The sequence below is a fragment of the Apodemus sylvaticus genome, chromosome 11 (assembly GCF_947179515.1).
Source record: "Apodemus sylvaticus chromosome 11, mApoSyl1.1, whole genome shotgun sequence".
In the NCBI taxonomy this organism is placed as follows: Eukaryota; Metazoa; Chordata; class Mammalia; order Rodentia; family Muridae; genus Apodemus; species Apodemus sylvaticus.
Genome location: NC_067482.1, coordinates 59,404,710 through 59,425,727, shown reverse-complemented (window position 1 = coordinate 59,425,727; position 21,018 = coordinate 59,404,710).

Below are 21,018 nucleotides of genomic sequence, written 5' to 3'. Positions count from 1 at the left end.
TCCCATTCACCCACTCATATGTAGCAATGGGTTGGCTTTATCTGGCATCAAAGAAAGGGCATGTTAAGAGGTGCTTGCTGACTTCTGGCTTCACAGCTTTGAGGACAATGAGACAGGGGCAAGAACAAGGGATAAGGCATATCTTCACAGGACACAACCCCCTGAACTATTTCCTGCAGTGTGGGCCACTTCTATTTTGTACACCTTCCATTAAGACAATCATATTCTAAATCCATTATTAGGTCAAATCAGCAGAATCCATTCACATCCCCAAATTATCTTAGCTGGCATCCTAGCCCCCAATACCTAGGCTTTGTGAGTACACCCCAGATTCAAAACATAGCAAGGTACTATTAAAGACCACCATGGACAATATGGCTAAAACAGCAGCATTTCTATAAATTCTGCAGACAGGGAATTCCAAGGTCAGGCCACCAGCAGGAGTCAGATGATTTCTTCCCAATTTCCCCATATGAAAGAGAAAAAAAACCAAAACCAATGTCTCTTATAAAGGCACCAATTCCTTCTTAACAGCTCCATTCTCATGACCTAACTCCTCCCCAAAGGCTCAGTCAGCAGAAATCAACAATTTAGACATTAGACATTTAACAGGGCCTTTTAGGAAGAATGGACATAGCTCATTTACTGTTTTGTTCAAGGTCAGATAATCACAACTCAGAGCCTACATTTCAAATACATTTGTTCTTTCCTGTATGCTAACCCATTCACTCACAATTCATATATGCTGTGATGAAGTTTCTTTGCCAAATTCACTGTGAGTTTATGGAGCCTATTCAAGACCTATAATTCCAGGTAACCCACCACCCGAGTGAATGACTGAGCTATGCTTCAACAAAGTATTTTTTCATCAAATAGTTTAGGTGATGCATGAACGCATTTCAGAGATTTGAAAGTAAGATGGGTGTTTTCAAAGCAAACAAACCTTAGGAGTGTTGATAAAGGACACTGGGCTTGGAATGGAACTCTGGAGTGTTTAATTATCAACATGCGCCTTTCTATCCCAGGCCTATTAAATCAGGGGGCCTGCTAATAATAGCCTGTTTAACCATCAGGAGAAGATGGATGAGGTTTACTTCCCGTTTTCAAATCCAGGGGATCTGCCCTGTTTCTGAATTATATACAGATGAAGATTACTCAGGGAGGCATCTGTAGGTTGTACAGAGGACACTGGACACCGGAGGCTCGGCTGGCACATTCATCTCTGCAACCTGCTCCTCCCCTACCTCCAGGCCTTCCACCTGGGAACAGCCACAGAGAGAGCCAAGTCTACAATGTGAGGAATTTAATAATTTCTTCCATTTAAAATGTCTGCAGTGAGTGGATTCTTCATTCAGTTTTGCAAAGGAAGTTTTACACACAACAGAACTACTTTAAAGCAAGGAACTGGGTTCTGGGTGTCTGTTTAAATCCAGAGACAGTATGTTTATTAGCTGTTGCATCAGTTAATGTTATTACTGATTAGTAAAAAACAAAATATTTTAAATAAAAATATCAAAGGCATTAAGGAAGGAGAGAAGCATCCTGGTTCAATTTGAGGATGTTATCTATGGTGGGGATAACAAAATAGGGGGAACATGAGGCAGTTAGTTGGTCACATTCTGTTTGCAGATGGGAAAAAGAAAAATACTACTGCTTAGGTTGCTTTCTCCTTTTTATTTGCTTCAGAACCCTCAATCTAGTGGTTGCTACCCTTCATATTTAGAATAGGTCTTCCCACCTCCATTAGCCTAATCAAAGTAATTCTTCACAGTCACTACCAGTCTTTGTTTCTATAGTACTTGTAAATCTTACTGTTTGGGCAGTCTGGATTAACCATTTCAGGCTCGATACATGAAGAACTATTCCAAAACTTCAGTGTCATAAAGCATGACTGAGTATGATATTGGGGATAAGGAATTAGAGGAGTGAGGCAGGGTCTTCGGTCTGAGACACTGCAGTTAGAGTCCAAAGATACAGCACCAAGATGGCTTCCTAACATGGCCAGCAAGTTGATATTACATGTCAGCCAGAATGTAAGCCTAATGCTTCTTTGATGGGGGAAACCTGTGACACTTGAGTAATTATCCCCAGGCTGCTTAGATGTCCTTATAGCAGAGTGAAGGAGTTTCTAAAAGGAATACTATTTGGGTTCAGTAAAACCTGCAAGATTCATCAGAAACCCCAGAAAGTTACCTTGGGACTTCACTCCTTGGTCAAACCAAATCATTTAGCAAGCTGAGCTTTAAGGGGCTGGAAGCTGCACCTTCATGGTGGATTATCAGAGACATAGCAAGTATATCTAATCTAGCACATCAACAACATTAAGCTTGTTAGATGTTCCACTATCCCTTCCTCGCCACACATTATTCCAGACAGAACAGTGATGCTTCACAAATGTTTACTTCTTAGAGTCATCTCATCTCCCTCCACTCCACATCCTTAATCACTCCTTTGTGCTGCCTTGGAACAATGGTTTCAATCAAAGAATCAATCAATCAACTTCTACTTATTTTTGTGTTGTTCATTCCTTTCCTTTCCCAGTCCCATATTGATTATAATACTCCATTGCTCGTCTGGATCTTGAAGAACAAATCATGCCCCCTACGTAGCAACAGTGCACTCTCTGAATTAGAGCAAAGCCTACAATAGAGAAAACAATTAACATACATTTTCCAAGTAACAGAATGATCTTAACAATGGCGATACTTTTGAGATATTTAAGTGGTTTTCATATGGTACTTTCTTTTTTATGCCCCAAGGAGTAGGGTACCTTAAGGAAGAAAAAAAAAGATCTTATCATCAGTAGACCCAAATTAACCAGCAGTGAAAGTCTCTTACATTGAGCCCCTTCATTTGCATTCATTTGCATATGAATCCCCAACTAATTGTTTTGAAGTAACAATTAAGAGAACAATAGATTTTTTTTAAAAAGGGCTTGAGGCTGCAAAAGACACCTGGGAGAGTGCATTTAAAAGCCTTTTACATATTTGATTTTATTTTTTAAATAAAGAAAAAGGCACCAAATCCTATACACAAAGTAATGTCTGACAAATGAGGTTGGGAGCAGGCTCCTAACCTCCTGATGCTGCTTTCTCATAGACAGCCAGATAATTCTTCCTGCACTTATCTAGAATATCTTAAGGTTTGATTCGAATCCAGGGACCCAGTAGAGATGGTGCCAAAGCCCTGAGCTGCAGTTCAGCCCAAGTTCCTAAGTCCTGCCTCTTCTTCACACTGGCAATTTAAAATAGTTATTTGAAGTTCTTCTTCCTTCCTGGGGTGTCTGTCTACTTCGAAAGGGATGCAGCAACAATCTCCTTTGTGATTCTCAAAAATTCCAGTCTGGCCCCAAAATGGCAAAATACATTCAGGCAAACAAATGCCCCATGCTTCAGTCTTCCTACAGCTGAGGAAACATTGATCCTTGTTAAACTTGCTCAATGGGGTTAATTCTTCCTTTTGGATTTTTTACCTTTGATTAGATTTTACCCTTCTTCTGATAATAGCATCTTTTTTTTTTTTGTATAAAACATCTTCTAATTCTCTGTCTCAAATGTGTCCTCTAGGATCTTGAGTATGAGCTCTAAGAATGGGATTAAGAGAGTCAGTATCCATACAGGTTTGGGAGTCCGTTACTTGAAACTATCCCTTACTATTAATATATCTCTTTATGTTTTTAGCTTGCATTTTTGCTTGTGTGAGTTATCAGTGTAATATGTGTGTGAATATGTGGGGTTTTCGCATTCATGTCTGAGGGGTAGATAAAGAGAAGACGAAGATCATGCCCAATGTCTTGTTCTGCCGTAACCTGAAACAGTCTCTTACTGAAACGAAAGCTACGCAGCTGGCCCAAGAGCCTCCCAGATGCTCCCATTTGCTTCACGTCCCCACTCTTAGCACAGGCATTTATAAATATTTACCTGGCCATGCCTCTTTTTTAACATGTATGATAGAGATTCGAACTTATGTCTCCATATTTTCATGGCAAGTACTCCCTTTCAAACAGTCATTTTCCCAGCCAAATACATCAATTTATACATCTGAAACATATTATTAATGGTTTCCTCCAGGTATTTATTGTACTAGCCCTAAAAGACACTGCTAAATCTGGAATTATTCATTAAATTAATTCCACTGGCTTTTGAAATAATATATAAAAGTCAATAAAGGCTTGCCATTACATACTTTATATATATATATATATATATATATATATATATATATATATAAAGTATGTATAATAATGTAGGATGGTTTATTATTACTAGCTAAATTACCCAACGCACAGTTAAGTAATTTGTGTTACCAAACTTAAAAAAAATATATAATTCATGTACTCATATAGCCTTATTCCTCCTTTCTTTCTTCTTTTATTGGAAATCAACACTGGGGCTGGAGTCCTGGACTTCATACATGACAAACAATACTATACTATATACCCTCACACTTATGTTCTTTCACAATACAGGAAAAGATTCCATAATCAAAAACTTATGAGTGACACTTATTAATGACCATTTACATATGTGTAGTTGGATAAGTTATCTGGACTAATAATTACTCCCAAAGCTCAGTGCTAGCCTTTCTGGTTCATAAAGCAGGTAGGCTTCTGTTCCAATTATAATTTGATTATTTTCCGTTTTCTCAACTGGATTTGGGCTAAGGGAACAACACCTGTCTGGGATGTATCTCTCTCAGAACAGAGCTGAGAAGCAAAAGTGTAATCTATACCTTAAGACACTTAGTAAAGGTTCTGTGTCAACCTGAGACACAACATGTCCTGAAAAGATTACACTTGATAAGTCTAACAGGCAGAAAGATATGTACAATCTGTACATCAGAACTATAAGACACATGAGTAAGGTGAGATCCAGGAACTGTTTACAAAGATAAGAGTGGGTGACATTAAAAAATAGACCATTTGTCTCAGTACAAATGTCCTTTCTTGAACTACCTGCTATAGAGGTCATCTCTGTGGTACCCAAGTAATAATAACCACTAATATTCAGTACCCAAGGTTTGCTTTTTTGTTTGTGTCTTTTTGTTTGTTTGTTTGCGGGGAGCACATTCTAGAACCTTGCTATAAATAAAAACTATTTAACAGTGTCCTAGGGTTAGGTGTCATATGTGTCATGGAGCTGTCAGAGATGGGTATCCTAATAGAACATAGAAAGAGGAACCTCCACCCTGTTCTGCGCTTCGTTACAAAAGCTACTTTTCAAACAGGCATTCTGAAAATGGATGTGTGGGGCTTAAATATGCTTAGCAAGTTCTCTATCTCTATCAATACTCTTTCTGACTGTACTCATATTTTGTATGAAAATATAAATGCATTTTTCAAATGTTAATAATGTTAAAATAGTGTGGCTTTAATAGGGCATACATTTTCATTGATACACTCATATTCTCTAAGGCATTCTAGAAAAGGCAATTTTATGCATCTCATTTCATATTCAGTGATGTCTGAAGTAGTCTTAGGTGAGCACTAGACTAGCAACAGTCACTATGATAAGACACCTTACTGTTTAATGTTGTGATTTAATAAAAAAAATTATCTCATATTTCTATGAGTCATAAATTTAGAAGCAAATCAGTTTTACAGTTTTGATCCCAGGCCCTGTTGTGTGGTAAGCTGATAATGACAACATCTGGTCTCATATGTATGGAGCTGAAGCTTGGAGGCTTAAACACGCTGAATTTTATGCAAAAGCTTTAGTGATGTCATTTCATGATCTCTCCAATGATAAACACAGAGCTAGCTACATAGCTAGCTTGGGTTTAGATGAGAAACCCAAAGTCAGGTCAGAACTTGGAGAAAAAGAGGGGAGCAGAGAGCAAACCAGTCTAGGAAAAACATCTATGTTCTTCTTCATAAGTCTAAGAATTCAGATAAGGAATTTTGCCATACTGTGAGAGTTGAGGCAGGGATGAAGCAAGGCTGGGGTTAGAGAGAACAGGCAATAAGCCCCACCTTTCAGTGGATTAGCCAAACTGCTTTGTAAGACGGACTTGTGCTATAAGATTAATCCTAGTGCGGCCATCATTAGAAAATCCAATTTACCAAAGGTACCCTGGCCATACTTCCTGTTAATCTAGTTCTGATGAAACTTACTGGATTTGAATAAAAAAAAATTGTTATAGCTAAGAGGAAAGACCATAAAATAATCACAGGCAACTTTTTCCAATTACTGATTCAAAGAGTTTAAGTGATTGCCCAAGGTAAGTCTGATAATTAGATATAAATATACTAAAATTAAACTAGGGATCTCTACCATGGGCTCCTTTCAAAGAATTATAGCAATCAGATTCTTGTATTGAGCTCCGTTTTACAGGTCTTGGCCATGGTATAGTTCCCATGATAACCTCTGATTCTCAAATTTTATTGAACTTCAAATCAACAGTTATCAAGACTTACATTTTGGGATGATTTGATATGTTTAGCTGGTGTTGATTTGTGCCTATATCACTGCTTTAAAATGAAATATCAGGTTATTAAATAACAAGATCATACTCGCTGGGGGTTTCCATTTATTCTCAGATCATTGAACTGTTTTGTATGAAATAAACTGAATATGGTAGTTACCTGTATGACACACTGACCAAAATATCTGACCAAAACAGTTTTGAGGAATGACACTTGATTTTGGTTAAGGGTTTAGAAAGTTTGTGTCCACTGTGACAAGAAAGATGTGGTAAAACATCTAAGAATATTGTGCCTAAAGAATATGGAAAAGACATTTTAAACTCATAATAGAAAAGGAAATAGAGAACAGAGGATAAAGTCAAATCTAACACATCCTAAAAGACTCACTTATCAGGGACATAACCTACATAAATACTGCCATCAACTCATAACCAGGTATAAAATTTTAGAGTAACACTCATAATACTCATCCCTCGCTCACAAGGCTCGTTTAGCATCTCATAATGCAAAAAAACAAACAAATAAAAAGAAGCATTTATTTAAATGTCAAGAGTCCCACGAGTTCTAAAATGATTCTAAAGTCCAATGTTCAAATTCTACTTTTAGAGTCAAGGAAATATCCTTGCCTGTTAAGACCTTGTAAATTCTTTTAAAACGCTTGTATACTTCCAATATATAATGACCTAGAGCGATCATTTTTGTTCCTAAGAGGAACAAGAAGATGGAAAGCATTAGGCCAAACATGACGAAATCCAAGCTGGACAAGCAAATTCTGTATTTCCATGTGTTGTAACTTAGAGCTTGTTAGCCCTGTATTTGCAGCCCACATAACCTTTCTCCTTTCCTGGATCTACTTTGTGCCTACAGTTTTCCTCCACAGATAGCCTATGCTCCTAGGATTTTAAATATTCTGCCAACTTCATGACATCTTAGGTTTCATTCTTATAGTTCCATCCATGGCCCTTGTAATAGATTCTTACATTAAATCTTAGTCTGCTATGCATTGCCTAGCCTCAATGACTTTTTTCATATACTTTAGTAAGCATTATTATGACACAATAACTCTTGCAACCCCATGCCTGTAAACCTAGCTCCATATTCATGATGTCATCTTCTCCTGAGGTCTTGAGCAGTAGCTAAGGTAGTACCCCTACCTTAGATCAAGATTTTAAAGATTCCTGAAGGCTTGAACAAGCTATCCTAGACAATATTTCCCTAGATGGTCTTTATTACAGAGAGTGACCCAGAAGGCTCTTTCTTTTCACGTAAATCTTTAAATAAGCTTGTTGATTTATATCTGAGAGGCTATAATGTATAAGAGTCCACTAATTCTTGAAATACCCTCAAGATATCCTTAGTATTTTCTCAGTATTAATTGCTAATCTTCTTTGGTAAAGGTCATGGTATCATTATATATATATATATATATACATATATATATATATACATATATATATACATACATACATACACATATACATATACATATATACATATTGCTTGATGGTTAAATATGCCTTCTTTGATTACAGTGTACATTCTTCCTGTACTTTTCTGCTCTGCTTTTTTATCTTGATACTTACTATAAACTCAGACAAGTGTAGCCATTATCAACTGTGCCACTGAATGCTCTGCATCTTGAAATCCCCTCTCAGATTTTGAAATCAGTCGTATTCAGATTTTCAGAGCTCAGTAAAACATAAAGAGTTCTCACCAAGAAACTGTGATATGAATTGTGAAGGCAGTTCAATTCATAACACAGCCTTGTTCTAATGTAGGAAATAGTCTTCACTGCATACATTATTGACATTCTTGTCTTCTAGGCAATCACCAAAATCACTCATTGAGTTCTCCTTGCATATTGTGGGATTTCTCTAGTTCATATCTCCAAATTCTTATAAATATCTTCTGAAAAACATCTCTAAGGGCTTAAGAATCACATTGACAGATGTGGTCACAATAACATTTCTACCATGTTGTTACCAATTTTCTACAGCTATTTCTCCAATATTATAACCCCAATAGCTGACAGAACTTACTTCAGAGAAGAAAAGCTTATATTGTGTCACAGTTTCCTAGGATTTCAGTTTACCATGTCAAAGAAAGCATGCCATTAGATAATTACATCTGTAGGGATAATCTCTAATGTACTGTGTGTGGAAGCATCACTTTACCATAAAAACTTGATGGCCAATAAGTTGAAGCAAGTTTATAAACTGGGATATTCAGAAGACAGAGGTGTGTGTTGGGGACAACTCTGGAGATAGCTTGGCACATTTGCCACCCAGATTCAGAGGAAGTCAGATGTATGAAACTGAGGAAATGTAACTAGCAATGGAGAGACATACAATAGTATAAAACATCTTAACATAAGAGCCAGTTAGAAAACAAGACTAGCTTATGGTCTAGGCATTAATTCATAAATACTCCTCCATGCTAATATTCAGGAGCTAGGGCATGGGTGAAAATGCCTGCCATTACACACATCATGATGGGAAGATTATATGGCAGATGCCATTCATTTCATAACAGAACACGAAGCAGAGAGAATGACTATAAGCCATAAGCTGTGGATAAGATCCTTTGAATGGCATGGCCCTAAGCATTCAATGATCTCCCTCTACCTGTCTCCAACCTCCAATACATTCCACAGCAGACAACATCAGAAGCACCAGCTGGGGTTAGGCATTAAAATGTGAACTAGATCACATTGGATGAAACCAATAAAATGACTCATTAAAATATCCTACTATACTCACTGATCAGTGCTTTACCGAGGCTTTTGCTGTCACTAGATGGAGACATATGCAGAAATTCACAGCCAGACATTATATATAGAGAAAGTCTAAATTGGAAGGCTCCATCAAATCCAGCTTCCCTGAACTCAGGGAATAACATTGAAGAGGAGACAGAAAAAGTATAAGCCAGAGGAATGGAAGACAATGGGAAGAAAAGGCATTCTGAATCCACTCAGTAAGGAACACAGGAGCTCAGAGAGAGTGAAGCAGCAAACATGGGAACTACATTAGTGTATACAAGATCCTCTGCATAAAAATTATAGTTGTTAGGTTAGAATTTTTATGTGCATCCTGACTGTGAGAACAAACAGTGGGTCTCTAACTCATGTCCTGGTTCTTGGGTCTCTTTTCCTTCTGTTGAATTGTCCTGGCCAACTTTGATATGATCGTTTTTGTTTCGTCTTATTATATTGTTGTATTTGGTTGTTATCTTTTAGGAATCTGTTAGTTTTTAAAGAGAGACACAGAAGGAGAGGATCTGGAGGAGAGAGGAAGTAGGAAGAAGCTAGGAGGAGTAGAGGTAGAGGAAAATATAATCAGGATATATGAGAAAATCTATTTTCAATAAAAAATCTCTTTTCAATAAAAAATCTATTTTCAATAAAAGAAAAAAAGGTAAAAACAAAAGTCATATTTTAAATCATGAAAAAATATGTTCAAAAGTTAGTTCAAAGAAAATCTAGACACACCATACCTTTTTTTTCCCATTCTTTGTTTATAGTTATTTTGACACTTTAGCTTAAATATATTTAGAAACATACACTAAGCTGGTAATTTTGTTTCAACTATTTAAAAAACTAAAAATGATGACTATTATATTTTCTCGCATTCTTTTTTCTGTTCCTTCCCATTTCCTAATATTTTATGTCTGTTTTGTATTATTTAGAATAGACGCTTTGACTATTCATTTATAAGAATGCGTGAACTCATTCTGTTAGATTTTCCATATTGGAACATCTCAATTCCCTACTTTTTCCCAAATAGCATTGTACCTAAGTATGAAGATGGAGTCCAATATTTTTCCTTTAGTAAAAATGTGTTGTCTCTTCATTCTGTGTTTTATATTTTCTGATTGGAAACCATTATTTTAATTGTTTTTCTCTTAGAGGTAAAGTGTCATTTTTCTCAGAATACTATGAAGAATTTTTATTTGTTCTGTCTTCAAACCTTAATCACGATGTTGCTTTGCATTTATTTTATTTTATTCTATTTGGGTATCATTCACCTTCATTATATAGGTTTATGACTTTTGATAATTTGAGCAACTTTCTATTGTCATATTTTTATGTATGTTTTTTGTTTTTTGTTTTTTTAAGCTATCTCCTCTGTTTTCTAGGACTTCAATGACATGAAAAGTAGATTATTTGTTATAGTTGCTGAAAGCTCTAAAATTCAAGTCATTCAATTCATTTTTTAAATCCAACTTTCTCCTTGTTCTTCCTAGTATGTGACTTCCATTATTCTATCTTCTAGTTCACTGAATATTCCATCTGTGCCATCCATTCTGTTCTGGGGTCTATCCATTGAGCTGTTTATTTCAGTAATTGCTCTTTCAGTTATGAAACTTCTACATGGTCGTTCATGTGTCCTCTAGCTGTTGATGGGGACTCTCTATCCTTTGTTTTGTCAACAGCACATTTAGATTGCTCATTTAACCTTTTTGGATGTAGCTGCTTTGTTTTTTTAGCATCTTATACAATTTTGACAGTTTTGTGGTATTAGTGATGCTACCATTTGATCCTTCCTTCCTTTTCTAATTCTGCTTGAGTTCTTGCTAGTGTTCAATATGATATATAATTTTCAGTTGAAATCTTGACATGTTTGTGTTACATGATTCTCAGTCTGAAGTCTTCTTTTTTTTTAATATTGTTTTTATTTACATTGCAAATGATTTCCCCTTTTCTGGGTTCCCACTCCCCGCTGAAGTCTTCTTTATTTTACTTTTTTAGCTGGGTTTTTATTCTCTCTCTCTCTCTCTCTCTCTCTCTCTCTCTCTCTCTCTCTCTCTCTCACACACACACACACACACACACACACACACACACATAGCTTCCAATAAAGGAAAAGTAGGGTACTTCTTTTGGAAGAGATAGATATATAATCTATATATCTATTAACACACATTTTCTATTAACACACAAGGTTGAACAAGCCCCTCCTGACTGCTAGACAGAGCAGAGACTCTCTCCTGTAAGCCCCCCTAATAGCAGTAAGGGCTGCATTTCACCCCTGGGAGTAAAACCAAAGAGTTTCTCCTAAAACCATCCTAAAGGGTTTTAGAGTTCCTCATCGCAGCCTAGAGCTTGTCTCCACTTAGCATTTGCTGGGGAGGATGCAGCAATGTTTTACATAAAACAGAAACTATTGTCTGTGTGATTCTCCCTCGCTACATCCCATTCTTAGTGTTTAGACTAGAGCTTCTCAGGAGTGCTTTTACTATCTGTGCTTCTTGGCTTTACAATGCTAATCTTTATTTGCTATGAGTCAGACTGTATGAGGTTAAAACATTAACGCTCAGAGAACCAAGTGCTCTAACTGGTCCTCCCTCATCTTATGATACCTTAGAAATGTCTCATGTTGGGTTTATATATAAGGCCTATGATTGATTTCGTTTGTCTGTCTGTTTGTTTGTTTCTTCTCTCATACATTAATTCCAACCAAAATGAGACCCTTTCCTTCCTACTGGGTTGCCTCATCCAACACTTTGATTCAAGTCTTTCTGTCTAGTCTTATTGTAACTTGCTAAGCCATGTGCACGTGCTATCTTTTCAACAAGGAAGGAGGAGTGTTTTTATTTTTTATTTTTATTTTTGAGACCTAAGTTGGTCTCCTTGGATGTACTGTCTATCGAGGGATGATTCTGAACTCCTGATTCTTATGCCTCTACCCCATGAGTGTTTATATTTCAAGAAAACTGCCATGTCTATTTTATGTGATACAAGACTGTTTCATCACCTGAATGACAACTCCAGCCCCAGCATTCTTACTTATGCTTACTTGTTGATAAAAAGAATGTTTACCCCATCCTCCTGCAGGAGACACCTTGTTAACAATGTTTTAAAAATAGCATCATCTGTAATGATTTTTACAGGTTATTTTATGAAAAAATCCATAGATATGTTGATATAGTGGCTATGGGTAACCTATTGAAATGTATGGATTTAAAATGTACTTTTGTGTTGATTCACAACATTAGCATCTCTTCAATCTCCCAAGGAGCAGAGAAAACTATAATGTATAGTTAATGTTCACTTAATATACAGAAAGTGTACTTGAACCAGATGTATACATCACAACCATGCATCAGATAATAAGAGCAAAAAAAATTTGCTTATAATTCAGACACTGGTACATAGCTGTAAATTCTACTTCTTATGAGACTGGGGTAGAAAGATTTTGAGTTAAGAAAAGTTACAAAGGGAGAACTTGTTTCAGAAAGGAAGATGACTTTATAAATAAAAACAAATAAGATAAATGGTGTTTGCAGCTTTTCAGACACTACTCCTCCTAGGAGGGGAACAAGTTGACAAAAATCTCAAGCCCTCAAGCTTAGTTATGATAACTTTCATTTCATTACCCATACATAGAAATACAAGCTAGGGGTTTACAAATTTTGCAGTAAATTAATAAATGAATCATTGTCCACATAACTCTAGTGTCTAGAATTTTTATTATTAGAGTCCTGCAATACTTGGTTAAAATGAACATGCCATTACTAGTTCAGATTAGAGAGCATAGAAATAATATCCAAAGTCACAATAATCTCTAAATTTAGCTCCAGTGAACTACTTATAGATAAAAATTTGCAGCATAGATTAGCAAAAGCTCAGCAAATAGGATGTCAGAAGAAGATCTCTGTAATTTACTTACAGCAAAGTCCACAGGCAGCATGAAAAAAAAGATAGAACTAAAGAGAGGGGTAGGAAGGAAGGGGAAAGATAGAAGGAAAGGAAAAAGGAATGAAGGAAAATAGGAAGGAAAGAAGGTAGGAAAAGGAAGGAAGAAAGAGGGAGGAAGGAAGAAGGAAGAAAGGGAAGATGAATGAGAGAGAGAGAGAGAGAGAGAGAGAGAGAGAGAGAGAGAGAGAGAGAGAGAGAGAGAGGGAGGGAGGGAGGGATAGGAAAAGCAGAAAGACATCAGTGATGAAGAGGGAAGCATGAATTTACAAAGTAAGAACATGCCAAAGTTTGACCCATTTAAAAGGACCTGATGGAGGTTAAGTAGTGGATATGGAATTCACAGGGAGCAGAGCACATTGCCCAGTTGCTGAGATAATGATGAACCATGATCTAAACCATCACATATATGTTAATAAACAAAGTTATAACTTTGGTCAGGCTTGTATTAAGTGCCATGCATTTCCTCTGTCACAGTGGACATTAACAGGATGCACAAAGGATTTGACATTCAGAAATAAAGGCTTCAGAATCCTCTTTAAGAAATATGGCTTTTTCAAGAAGTTATTGGATAACAGAATGTAAATTCTGAATTTACATTTCGTTGTGATAAGCATTGCACTATGAAGTCTTAGGATAGTGGTTCTCGACCTTCCTAATGCTACAACCTCTTAACACAGTTCCTCATAAATTTATTTTCATTGATACTTCATAACCATACCTTATAAATTGTAATGCAAATATCTATGTTTTGCAATGATCCTAGGCAACTCCTATGAAGGGTCATTAAAACCTAATGGGGTCATGACCCACAGGTTGAGAACCACTATCTGACAAGATGAAGGATTCCTATCATTTCTTTATTCCAATTAAGACTGGACTAACACACAGGAAATGCTTTAACAGAATAATAGTTTATAAATATTAGAAAAAAACTTACCCCAGATTCTCTTCCATTGACTAGAGATACACATAGCCATTCAGTGCTGAGGCAGAAATCAATAAAAGGTACTTTTCCAAGGCTATACAGAGAAACACTGTCTCAAAAAAAAACAAAAAACAAAAAACAAAAAACAAAAAACAAGAAAAAAAATCAGCAAAGTAAACCAATAAGCAGCACTCTCCATGGCTTGCACATCATATCTTTGCCTCCAAGTTCTTGCCCTATTTGAGTTCCTGTCCAGACTTCCTCCAGTGATGGACTACAATGTAGAAGTATATGCCAAATAAATCATTTTGGTTTTGGTCATGGTGTTTCATCACAGCAACAGAAACTATAAGCATGAAATTGGTAGTAAGATACTGGGGCACTGCTGAGACAGACCTAACCATGAGCTGTTCTGTGGGAGCCTGGAGGTTAGAATGTTGAGAACAGTACAAATGATGGAGACCATGGCCTGTGATGTGAAGATATGCTGTGCTGTCCAGACAGCTAGAACTGAAGAATCGGCTGTGGTTTACAAGAAACTAGAACCACTAAAGTAAAACCTTTGCTTTTCTGGGACAATGGAAGTGAGTCTGCAGGGACTGAAGAATCAACTGTGATTAAGAAGGGACCAGTATCATTGAGATGATGTCTTCAGTGATTATTGTGACACAGTATATCCTTCTCCAGATAACCATGGCTGTACCTTGTGCAGCAGTCAAATTTTGTCTGTATAAGAGGACATTAAAGGGAGAAGAGACCCTTGGTCCTGAGAAGGCTCAATGCCCCAGTATAGGGGAATATCAGGACAGGGAAACAGGAGTGGGTGGGTTGGTGAGCAGAGGGAGAGGGGATGGGATAGGATGTTTTGGGAGGGGAAACCAGGAAAGGGGATAACATTTGAAATGTAAATAAAGGAAATATATAATAAAACAAAAGAAAAAAGAATTACAGATGGTACTGATTTTGAATGCATGAAGGAGTTATGAAGAGCAGCGAAAGCTTGGTATTATGAGAGGCCAGAAGAGGCAACAGGTATAGCCTCAGTAGCAGTTGACCCCTGCAAGATTGAAGGGGTCATAAAGAGAAATTGAGGCTCACTACCAAAAACACAGCCCACAAGGCTCTATTGGTGAAAGTGCAACCCAGTTTCAGCAAGAGACTCCAGTGCTTTGGAGATGCTAGTACCGTGGGATGACCACCAAGAATAGCAGCAGCAGTGAAGTAGAGCCAGCTAAAGCTGAGAAGACAGGTTATGTGTGCTGCAGAGGGAAGAGTCAGAGATGTGACCCAATCCCTTTGGGGGAAACTAGAAGATCGTGAGTGGATCCCAGACATTGGATATTGAGTTAGTTATGGTTGGAGTTGGTTCTGCTTTGTTCAGATTATGAATATGCCCTGGTTCTTCCCTCTTGAAATAATAAATGATAGGATTCCACAGTTGGGAGACATTGAATTTTAAGGAACTGAATTTTAAAAGAGACTTTTGATATTGTAATAAAACCCAAAAGTGATTAATGTGTTTAAATTTGTAAAGACTGTAGAACTTTTAAATTTGTAAAATGGTTTATATTGCAATGTCCATATCAATGCATGATCTTGGAGATGAAAAAGAAAGGAAACGGTTGGGGTTTAACAGAAGCATTTGTGTGTCAAGTTGAAAAGGGATCAGATATGCTGGCTAATTTTATGTCAACTTAAAAAGAAAATAGATTCACCTGAATAAAAGGAGCCTCAGATGAGAAACATACCTCCATAAGATAAGTCTGTAGGCAAGTCCTAGGGCATTTCCTTAATTAGCAACTGAAGTCAGAGGAAGCAGTCCACTGTCAGTGGGGTCACTTCTGGGCTTATGGTTTTGGATTCTATAAGCAGCACCCCTCTATGGTCTCTGCATCATCTCCTGTGTGTTGCTTCCTGTCCTGCTCCCTCCATGATGAACTACAATGTGCAAGTGCATACCTAACCAATCATTTTGGCTTTTGGTCATGATGTTTCATCACAACAAGAGAAACCACACCTAAGACAAAGATGTTCTTAACATCTGTGCACCTATCAACCAGTCATTCACATATTCAGTAACTACTGAATATCTGCTCCATGCTAGGTTACAGAAAGGTACTCCATTGAGCTCCCTGCCAAACAAACATAACACAACTGCAACTAGGTAACACAACAGATCTAATCAGAGAAAGAACATAAAGGAATGAATTAGCTGCTGCAAAATAAAGGTCTTCCTGGCTACAAAGAACTTTCTGACATTGTGTAGCAAAAAAGCTGTAGCCTAGCCCAAGAGAGCAGAAAGCTTCCCCAGAGGAAGTGACATTTAAACAGATGCCTTGATTCTGAGTGGGGTGAGTAAGGGCAATGTTCAGACAATTCCAGTCAGACAGAACAGCCTATGCAAAACCCCTAGGAGGCCTTGGGGTTGCACCCACACACTGAAGAAGCCACAGATCAGTGGCCACTCACCCCTGCAACCACAGACGTGTGGAAGAGAGCATCTCAAAGGTCGAGGGTAAGGCATAGACTGGTGACCATGCTTGTGGTGTCTATAAGTGACTGGCTCAGTTTAGTTACTTAAGGGATGACAGGAGTCTCCGTCTAACTCTGTTACCTTTCTGTCTTTGCACTGAGTACAAAGGGTGAGGATGTGAAGGTGCCCTTCTTACATCTTGAAAACATCATCTTCTGCACAACAGGGGTCCTCAAGCTCCCCCCACCACCATGCCCCGAATATTTGAAGAATAGCACTGACTGTGACTTGTGAAGAGAATCTCTGAGCAGAGTACGATATTTCTGTGTCAGCACATCAGGTCACAGCCAGCTGGACTTCCAGGATCCTCATGACCGGCTTGTGTTATCTTGTAGCTGCTGAAAGGGAGTGAAACTCTCCCGGTTTCAGCTCCATGGACCGACTAGATCCTATTCTTCAAGCTACTGTGAAACCTGAGGATGTTCTTATCTCTCTTCAAAGCTCATTACAACACAGAGCCTAATGTTGATAATCCCACTGAGTTCGATATCCTAGAAGAGCAGAGAGGCACAATTTCCTGCCCCATTCAGCCATCCTATTTCCCTGAAACCCATTTCATTATAAAACAGCAGGATTAGATAGACCATGTACTTTTTCCCCACCTACAGACGGAAAATTTTTTGCAGCACGTTTGTTTGTATACAGAACCAAGTGTTCTCCTTTTGATAGAGTAATTAGCAACCATATGTTTTTAAAAATATTGCTCACATGGCTAATTTCATCAATTTAATAGACAGTCTCTTATTCAACTTATTATCCAGAGGGAACACTCTTAGGTGCTAGAGGTGCAATGGGAAAGAAGCATTCCAAATCCCTAACTGTGAAGCTTGATAGGAAATTTGAGGTAATGGAGACAGTCAGTGAGATAGCCCAGTGAGAGAGGGCCCCGTTGGCAAACTTGATGATTCCATTCAGTCTTTAGGACAAACAAGGTGGAAGGAGGGAGCTGACTCTTGACTGTTCCTCCACATGTGCGTTATGGCCTGCGCATGCGCACACATGTGTACCCCAAATAAATAAATACACTAGATCTGAAAATCAAAAAGGATAAAAATAAGACCCCAGAGAAGATGAAGCAAGGGAAGAGGAATAATGGTAAGCAGAGTGGAGAAGGAAAATGACGGGAGGGGGAAGAGATTTCAGGGAACTTAAGGAGTAAAGAAATTCAGTGTGCTCTGCCAAGGACACGAAGGTACATTTCCTAAACAGCAATGACCATGTGACACTCTACTCTAAAACTCTGTGACTCATAACAACATAGTATTTAAACAATAAAATAGAAAAGAAATTTAGGATTCAGCTGAGCCTTTGGTCCACATAGCCACAGCCTGGGGAGTAAGAGTCATTCCTCCAGCCATTCAGAGCTAAAGTTGAGAGTGGAACTTGTCAGAGCTCTCTCTCTCTCTCTCTCTCTCTCTCTCTCTCTCTCTCTCTCTCTCTCTCTCTCTCTCTCTCTCTCTGCCTATCTCTGTATCTGTCATTCCTCTTTCTTATGCGTATCTCTGTCCTTACATCATTTTACCCTGAAACAGTTCTCCATGTAACTTTAAAGCATGGTCATTTACAATAACTACTTGCTTCCAACCAAAGATAAAAAGTTCTAGTCTCTTCATGTCAGAGCCTAGAGCTAGAGAGAGGACCCCTCTTGGCTCTTCTTTTGATATAACAGATACTCTACAAGATTCAAGGAGACAGCATGTAGCCTGACCTTAATGGAAAAGAATAGAAAGGCATAAGTGGTCATATATAATCAACTTCAGGGCCTGTGACACAGCATGGAGTGATATAGTGTCACTAAATGACATGATAACTGAGTACTAAATGACAAAAGAAAACTGAAGTGTAGAAACCTTCTGAGAGCAGACCATGCTAGCCCAAGGGACTAAAATGTTCCCGACTAACAAGGGATTGTTGTATTTAAGGAAAGGGTGACTTCATGGATGACTAGAGCTCAAGGACCCAGAAACAGACTGTAAAAGGTAGATAGGAAAGTAGAATTAAGAAACTGCAGATATGAATTTCAATGTTATCCTTAGTATGAACAAACGCACTGGAAGTTGTTGGAAATACAATGAATTGTTCAATATCTGAAGGAACACTGAAAACTATAAGCAATACTTGGTTTAGACATGACAGGTAAGACATACCCATGAAATCATGACAGCTTAGATGCCTCAATTAGACCTACAGAACCAAAATACCAATGCTCATGAGGGAAATTTCACAACACCTTACTCCTAGATGAAAAGCTACAGGCAATCAATGGCTACAAAGAGAGAAAGAAAATCAGTTTTCTTTAGGGATGAGTTCCCTGATAGATTATCTGGTCAACCCTAAATACATGTACACATGACTACACTAAATATATTCAGTAGGATTTCTGTCTCTCTGTGTGTGTACATATGTGTATAATAATGATTATTATTATTTACCTGTTTTTATCTATACTCATATAGAGTTACATATATGTAGATAAATGTAAAAATAATAAGGAAGAGATAATAATTTGAGAGAGAATTGAGGGGCATGGGATCAGTTGAAGGGAGGATACAGAAATGGGGTAAATACAGTACTCAAGTATGAAATTCTTAAAATATAAAACATTGAAAAAGAACACAGGTACAAGTGCAGTAAGAGGACTGCAGTGAAAGTAGGAGGTGATGAATACCTGTACTGAGGTCATTGCATGAGGAGTAGACTTGGAATGAACACAAGGGAAGATAAACACACTTGGACTTGAGGAAATTAGGTATGGAGCCAGGTGTTTAGGTACAGATACAAGCCTACATATGGATTTAGAAATAGGTCCATGCAGGTACAGGATTAAAGATGCTATAGTGATTATGACACAGATATGTAGATAAAGCTATATATAAAAATAGACTAGAAATATATCTAAAACGAACATAGAAAATGGTATATATGAATATATAGAAAGATAACTAGACAGATTTAGGTAAAGATCAAGATGATGTCAAGGTAGGAATATTGATTTGAACAGAAGTAGATACTCAGGCATGGGTGCATTTGAAATGAAAGTACAACAATCCACTAGTGCATTTGGAAGAGACTAAAGATGATATCAGCAACTGAATGGGAGCAGAGTTGGTTTTAAGGGAATTCTGAGCATTGTTCCATTAAAGGAGAAGATGGACTGAGAAACAGCCCTGAACTCTGAACTACGTGAAAGTGAACGCCTGGTCTCTGTGGCTACCTGCTAATACTTCTCCGGATCACCCTTCACACGAACATCCCTCCTTGCTCCTCCCTTTTATCTTGACATTCCTTACTTCCGCACTATCCTGTTGGGAGGGCATTCACAAGCACTGGAACAAGAAAGGCCTGTAATTCACCCAGGTGGCTGGCAAGTACAAGATGTCTGCTGCAGGCAAATTATCTTACTTCTTAAGCTGTTGTTATTCACCTTCAAGTAAATAGCATGACATATCTTCAAGGACTGCTACGAAAATTAAAAGCATAAAGTGTACAAGATGTAATTAACACTGTATCCAGAATCCGCTAGGGCTCACATGATTCTAGACCCCTTTTCATTATCTTCCCAAGTCTCTCAAAACTTGGTTGATCTTCAAGATCCACTCTTCCTTTGATGATGCATGAAGCTTTTTTCAATCATCTCCAGACTTGATTATATCAATGCAGAAAAATGGTCTTTGAGTAATGCAATCCCACAGTGAAAATATGGCATATTTGTATTTTAATGTATTTGTTATAAATAATTGGTATTATTAAAATGATGATACATAAACCATAACTTTAATGGATGCAGGGATTAATTGTTCCATTTGCCTTCCATTTTTCTTTAATGACTGCCCAGAATGGAGTACTCTGTAAATGCAATGAAAATCCAAGCAGATTAATGCTCATTATATTTCCTTTTGGTGTATAATTCTTGTCCAATATTGAAAGTCCTGTGAAAATTGGCCTCTCATAAATAACTGAAATAAATAAAAAGTTATAAAGAAGGATTATAAAGTTGAAAGGGAGATGAGTTGAAGGAGATCTTGGAGGAGTTTAAGGGGAAGACCAAAATGATCAAGGCTTATTACCTATATGCCTGAAATTTTTAAAAAATAAATGAAACTTTAAATAGAAAAAACTAACATTGTAAGTCCCGTTGTGTATTTTTAACTAAATAAGATGGTGATTGTGAAAGACATTTTATTATTATTATTTTCATGTAGGTTAAATTCAGTAGCATTTTATAATGGAAAAAAGTCAGGTTCCTCTGATGGACACATAATTTTGTTAGGAAGTCATCTGAAAGATATTCAACATCTAAATCATCATATTGATGTCTTAGAGTCCTAAATGAATTGTATTATATCAAAACATGTAGAAATACTGAAATAATTGCTCTGTCCTCCTGATATAAAATTTACCTCTGTTAATATAACCTCTTGAGACAGACAGACATATTG